Below are 7500 nucleotides of genomic sequence, written 5' to 3'. Positions count from 1 at the left end.
AGTTTTGCGTTTCGTCCCGGGACTACCGGTGGACTCGTCAGTAAGGCTATGCCCGGTAGTCCCTGCCTTAGACGTAGAGGGAGTCTCGCTAGGTGCGGTATTTGTATCAATCGTCCGTATATTCGACCGCTAGCGAGATAGACAGACTCGTTGTCGTCGTAGTCCTCTAGTGTTGGCGGTTGGTACCCGCGGGTCGCCCGGGAGGTGTTGCGCCGCGTTGATGCATCGACCTGTCGGCGTCCTATTGATACCAATCCGCCACACAATTTAATTTAAAGGCAACTGGATGGTGCAACCGTTATGATATCCAACCCAAAGGAACAATTACGGCAAATGTTAGGAAGTCACGATGGTGTAGTTTAGAAGCAGTCATTATGAAAAAGGCTCATTTGCAAAGTGTTGCGTGTGCCAGTGTAATGTGAAAATTATGAGCATACTATAGGAATATAATTGGGTAATTGTACTTTGAGAAGAAAAGATTGTTTAATAAATACTTAATTATGATTTAGATAAGTAATCACGTAGTCAACGCCCTGGCCGCGCTGAGTGTACTTGTTCCCGTCAGATCACGAAAGTTAAGCAGCGCCGGGCATGGATAGTACTTGCATGGGTGATCGCCTGGGAACTCCGTGTGGCGTTGACGAAGCGCACTGGGCCCGCCGCGTCCCCCAGTGGGGAAAGGACTTGAGCGCTAGCGGCTCAGCACCTCGGGGCCGCCAAGCAGTTCGTTAAGGGAACCTATCATGGATAGCGTTGCGTCAGGTTTGTAACGTGTTATAACCTATTGGTGGCGTTGGTTCTTTATTATTGTCATTAGTATATTTTTCGCATTATTCATTACTATATTTTTTACTATCGTTTAACTTTGTAACTTATATTTTTTGTTATAGAGGTGGCGCGTAAGTAGACTCAAGTACTTCAAACCAAGATTTCGCGTGCGTTTTTGTAGTATTATTTAGGTATATTTAGTTGTGAACTTTTGAATTCTTGGGAACATTTTCAACTATTTATAACACGCGACAATAATGTATTAGTGGAGTGTATATTTCATATTCTAGTAACGAGCATTCACAGTATAATTCTTGCAAATGATCGCATTGCATTCACGATATTCGTAAACATTTGATCGATATCGAAAAATATCTTATAATTTTAAACTAATAATTTTCATACGTATTCCAATTTTTCAATAATAATCTCTTAAGGCTGAAAAGAAAAGTAGCAGTATTTTCTAAATAAACGTTCCATAGAGAAAAGAAGATAAACATCGAAACAATACTTCGCTTCTTTTCAACTCAATATCCCACCTCACCCATAAACAACTCTATTTTTAGGGAATATTTGTGACCGCGGTTTGTAGAGTCAGTGTTTGCTTCGCAAAAGTATTTTTCAATATTTTTAAATCACGGTCGTTTTGATTAAATTCAATTAAATAATCACACGCGCAAGTAATAACATTTTATCAAACAATTTTGTACGCGACATTAGAATTCTTGTTCGCCGATTATAATTTTAGCGGTCGCGGTAATGTTGTCTTATTTTATATTCTTTTGAATATTCTTTTTCGGTACTAGAGTCAGTGCGTTTCTCAAGAGGACAAAGTCTCTACAGGAGCTCAAGAATGTAAGTAGTTTTACATATTGTATTTCAATTTGTTCTATTTATTATATTTTGTTTGAATTATTGTTAATTATACAATAAAAATGATTGATAATTTAGAAAGCTTTAATTGAAAGAAAGTCTTAAAGTCTCAACATTTAAGTACAATAAAACTGTCTGATACGTATAAAAATTACTGAATTCTCAATGGTATGTTCTCAAACTTTTATGTTAGAGTTTCAATTTATATACTTATTAAAGTTTAGTCTTATATTGCTAAAGTTCCATGTTTTTTATTGTGTATTAATGATATTAATGATATTTTCTGTTTTGTTATAGACATCACAGCTTGAACTTTTTTGTCTTCCTTTTTTTTAATTTATTTATTTATATTTTACAATTTGTCCAGTAGGGCATTTGGTAAAATATTATACCTTAGTGATATAGCAATATAGCATGTGGATGGCTACCCCCAGTGGAATACCATCTTCGAATTTGATTGATTTATTTCTTTAGTGTGGTGAGTGTTTGTATGTTAGGTTACGTCCTTTGTGAGATCTGTTCGGTGTTTCCTTTTTAGTCTTCTTTTTATGCTTGATGTGTCGACCGTTTCCACTGCCAGCCGGTTTGGGTGCGTTGCTATTCTTTCTCTGTACCTTCTTGCACTTCTGTTAATTTCCTCCTTGACCGTTGGTATTCCCAGGTCTTCCCGAATGTCCTCGTTTCTAACGTACCATGGCGCGTTTGCTATTGTTCTGAGTATTTTAAATTGCATTGCCTCTATTTTGGTTATATGGCTCATTGCTGCTGTGCCCCCATAGTGCTATTCCGTATGTCCAGAGTGGTTTTATGACCATTTTATATATTTGTAGTTTATTTTCTATGCTTGTTTTCGCACGTTTGCGGGGAGGCACGATCTCGAAGAAGCGCGCCAACGGGAGTCGTAAATTCCCGTTACGATTTGCTAATCGACGCCGCGAATCGTTCGATCCCTTATTCCTTTTGGGATAATAAGGGTAGTTAAATGAAAGATAACGCTACTGCTAACAGGTTATTATATATTTTCACAAACCAACAACTTCGGTGTAACACAAAATGAATATTTGCTATGAGATGACTACGAATGAGTGCGACCTGAGTCTCTAGTCGGATTATCGCGTATAATGATGGATTTGTCGACTCACTGTATTCGAATTGTTGACTGCTTGACGAGATGCTTGATTGAGACTGACTGATCTTCGGGTGTAAACCCTGTCGAAGGATGTTGACTGTTCGAAGGATGTAAAATCAGTGATGTTCGGAGACGATGCTGTGGCGGAGGAAAGCTAAAGATGGGTGTGTCTAGCGCAGGGGACCCTCGGATTTGTTGGCGACGATTTTGGCTAAGAGAGTGAGGGAAATAGGCTTCGTTGCTAATTGGTTAAACGAAGGGTCTTAACCGCCCTCGAGAGAAAGTGGTTAGTGGGAGGAAAGTTGCATCATACGTGAGAAAAACCAACTTTCCCTTGTCAAGCCGTAGTAGACAAAGGTCTTTAGAAATGCTTCGGAAACAGACGTTTGTTCAGTTTGAAGGACCTCGACTAGGAAATTCCTGAGATTTATGGAAGGTACTTGAGGCTATTGAGGGTACGCAGTGAGTATCCGAAGACATCAGGTTGCCATCTTGCTCGCGGTGTGTGGCCTGGGCTAGGTAGAGTGTTACGCGACGTAACAATGCTTAGTTTGGATTTTCGACTTCTTAGCCAGTACATTTGTCTCCTTGCCATCTGTATTTTGTTTATTGTTGCTATAATATGCTGTTTCCATGTGAATCGTGTATCTAAGTGGAGTCCTAGGTATTTGACTTGCCTTGTTTGTATTATATGTGTGCCGTTTAGTACAATGTATGGTGGTTTCTGTTTTCGCAGTATGAATGTAATGTGTTTGCATTTATCGGGGTTTGCTTTAATTTGCTTTGCTTAAAGCCACTTTTCTATTTTTGTGATATGTTCTTGTAATATTGTAACTGCTGTTGCAGGGTTAGTGTGCCTGACTAGTACAGCTGTGTCATCCGCGAATGTCAGTATTTTGCTATTGTTAGTTGTTGGTATGTTGGCCGTGTATAATGTGTATAAAATTGGTCCTAGGACGCTTCGTTGCGGAACTCCTGCCTTGATTTCTTTAACTTCAGAGTATGTACCTTTGATTTTTACTATGAAGGTTCTGCTGCTTAAGAATGATTTGATTAATTGGTATATCTGCTCCGGGAACTGTTTCCTGATTGATTGGAGTAGGCTAGTGTGGTTTATTTTATCGAATGCTTTTTCGATGTCCATAAAGAGTGCCGTGTAATATTGTTTTGTTTCCAGCGCCTGTAAGATTTCATTGACGAGTCTGTGCGTTTGTTCTATTGTGGAGTGTTTGTTTCTGAATTCGAATTGGTGATCCGGTATTAGATGATTCTTCTCTATTATAGGTTTTATTCGGTCGTAAATTACTTTCTCTAGTATCTTAGAAAACACCGGAAGTAGTGAGATTGGTCGGTAGGATTTGGTTTCGTGTGGGTCCTTGCCTGGTTTGGGTATCATTATGATTTGTGCCAGTTTCCAAGTTTTTGGAAAGTATTGTATTCTTAGTATTGCGTTAACTATTATTGTGATTTGTCTTATCGCATTTGGCGGAAGGTTTTTCAAGATTTTGCCGTTGATTAGGTCGATTCCTGGTGCTTTATTATTTTTTGTTTTCTCAATTATGTTTCTGATTTCTTCTGCTGTTGCTTTGGGTATGGTGTAGTGATTGTCAGTTGGTGTACTAGTGGTTAGCGCATCCTCGTCCGTATGACTATTGTGGTTGCTGTTGTTGATATTATGTGGGGTAAATGTGTAGCATAGGTGGTTGGAAAATTCTTCAGCTTGCTCTTCGTTGCTTTTAGCCCATGTGTTGTCTGCTCTTCTGATTGCTGGTACCATTTTTATTGTCTTCTTAATCTTTTTTTTTGTGGCTTTCCATAGGGAGTAGTTGTAGTTCCCGTGTGCAGATAGTGACTCGATGAACTTTGTGAACTCGTTGTTGTTGTGCTCTTTTATTTTGCTTTTATTTCTTTTGCGAGTTTGTTTTTTGTCTTCCTTGGAAATGCTCCAACGGTAGCTCAAAAGCCAAGAATGTAAGTAACTTTACATATCATACTTGGGTTATGTGTATTCTGTATATTTTGCTTTGAATAATATTGATTACGAAATACAATTTGATTGAAAATTTCATAGGTTAGGGTTTTCTAAGATTATTCTTCTATTAAAATAAAAAAAGTGTTAAAGTCTTAATACCAAATTATAAAACAAATGACTAATATATTTAAAAAATTGTTAGATTTTTTATTTCTAGATTTTAAACATTTATATTAGAGTTTCAGTTTTTACATTTATGGATGTTTATTACAATTTCAATCTTTATTATTACTAAAGTTGCGAGTGTAATAAATTTCCATTTTTCACAATCTCCAACATTCCAAATAATCAGCGACCACTTATCGTGTTTTGCTTTGTAACAGATTTTTCACAACCTTCATTTCCACCATTGGATTTTCGACGGTTCCTGCCTGATGTTAGTCTTTCCAATGATATTTGCTGAGATAGTGCAGTATCGATGGCAATGTTTTCCGTTTCTCCGCATCTAATGGTGAGTCGCATGCATTTTTGTCCCTCCGGTCACTCAATCATGTTGTAGGATGAAAGGTCCGAATAGTGACCGCGGGTATTTTTTATACCTGCGAGTAGTAACATTTTTTTTCATATCTTTAATTATTAGTTCAGGATAGGTCTTCTTGCACATCGCGACTATAATAATTAGTTTTTTAATAACTAGTTTAAACATGTAAATTTGAGAATATATTCGTGGTACTGACAAATATGTATAATATTCGGTATAAATATTTGCAAAAGGCAAATATCTAGACGAATATATCTGTATGACATAAATATACTTGATCTTAAGCAATGAATTTTAATATAAATAGGAGATATCGAAGCTATTTCGTTTGAGCATTTTATAGCGGAGAAATCGGATACCCCTCGATTTCGTTGCAATTAAAGATGCAATTTTCACTGATTGATAATGACGATTCATGCAATATACGATACATACATTTTGTGACAATATTAAGTCACATTCTTTTATTTGACTTCAGATATTATAAACATAAGTAGAATTTAAAATATGAATTAAAATTCATTTTTTTCCGTACAAGAATGTGTGAAATTTTATGTGCAAGAAAAAACTTCGCGGCAGGCAAATTTTTGAATCAAAGCAATAACTTTGAACACTATTTCTGCATTTTCGGAAATGTGCTTTGACGAAGAGATTGCCTGAGATTATTTCTATCTTGGTAGTACATTTAGAGTCAATTATTCCATTTCATCGAGTCTTAGTCTTTTTTAATTAATGATATTTTTTTGATAATATTAAAATTTCAGTAATTTATTAAATTAATAAAGCAGAGTTATTATAATCCGAAACGAAGTTGTTATGTCGCCTAATACATCGTGCAGATGTCCCCCCCCAGCCCTCGCATCCGGACAGCCAACGGTCTGCGTATCGTCATTCCGACACTCAATAAAACTAAAGACCCACCATAACTTTTCACTTTTCATTGCATTGTATCAACATGTGTCTTCAGTCAATCCGCTTGTCCTGAAGGATTTCTCAGGCCTAGAAGTATTTTCGGCGCACATCTGGCTTTTTAGAGAGGTCCTTGGGTTTATTAGGCGCTTTTAAAAACACGGAGAAAGCGGGTACGCACCTATTGGGAAAAACCGAATAGCTGTCTAATAAAACAGGCTGGTTTTTCCCATGAACAAGGTCACCCATAAACCACGTTGGTAGGAGACTTCCTCCTCATACCTTCAAGTATCAACGTAGGTCATAACCAGTCGATATCGCGGATCGTTATCCACACTTTTCCTAACGAAAAGTGTGAACAACGAATCCGCGCTCTTCATTCAAAGGGGCACACCCATACCGAACTTTCTTCCGTATTAACATAAGAGCGACAAGTCAGTCTAACTCACATCATCTATCTAAGTCGGTTCTCGGGATTACCGAACATTCACTTCCTGTATTAAGTATCCTCTAGTGCTACGTCCATTAACATACTAAATTCAACTACAAGAGCCTTGCTCTATCTTCATGCGCCAAATCGTCATCTACGATTTATACCTACTCAACAGTGTATCTCATAAGTGTTGGAAATAAAACCTTATAACCCTGTGAATCACAGTGTTATATTAACTTAACCACCCTTATTATCTTAACGGAAATCAGGGGATCGATCAACTCGTGGTGTCGATTGTTATAATCGTAACGGGAATTTACGACTCCCGTTGACATATTTCCTTGCGATTGCGTCTCCCCGCGATTGGTCGAAAATACAGAAGTAATAAAATGTAAAATCAAAGAACGTTAGTCCGTTAAATACAAATGAGACAAACTAATCATGTTTTTAGATTAAGATTTTCAGATTTAACAATTTCCGTACCCACTGTCAGGATCTTATTCACGTGCCCAGGTGCTATTTGTATGGGAAAAAGACATTGGGCACGATGACTATAATTAATGCAAAAATTTCTCAGCGGCTGACGATGTGTTAGTGAATCGTGCACGACGTATTTTCCACATTGTATGTGTGTGTGATTAGGCTGTGGAATTACCGTTCCATTTTTCTCATTCGCTGCAGCTTAATTCTCGCTACGATTCTGATAATCGACAGTTCCACTGTTTCGATTAGCATAACAGAGGTGGTTCAAATGATTTAATTAACAGGGTTAATATAAACTTGTATATTTAACAATATTTAAAATTATAATGAACACGTCACAAATGATTTAACGATGATACAATTAGTTTGTTACAGTAATTCGACCCGACTTT

The 7500-nt window shown here is 37.2% G+C and overlaps 1 pseudogene; it reads left to right on the top strand.

Annotated features, from left to right (window-relative positions):
* Positions 1 to 524: 524 nt before the first annotated feature.
* On the top strand, positions 525 to 643 carry LOC117213248 (annotated as a pseudogene).
* Positions 644 to 7500: the final 6857 nt, after the last annotated feature.

Source organism: Bombus bifarius, unplaced genomic scaffold (genome assembly GCF_011952205.1).
Source record: "Bombus bifarius isolate JDL3187 unplaced genomic scaffold, Bbif_JDL3187 scf7180000008556, whole genome shotgun sequence".
Taxonomy (NCBI): domain Eukaryota; kingdom Metazoa; phylum Arthropoda; class Insecta; order Hymenoptera; family Apidae; genus Bombus; species Bombus bifarius.
Note: the sequence above shows the minus strand (reverse complement) of the source record. Positions and strands in the feature narration are given on the sequence as shown.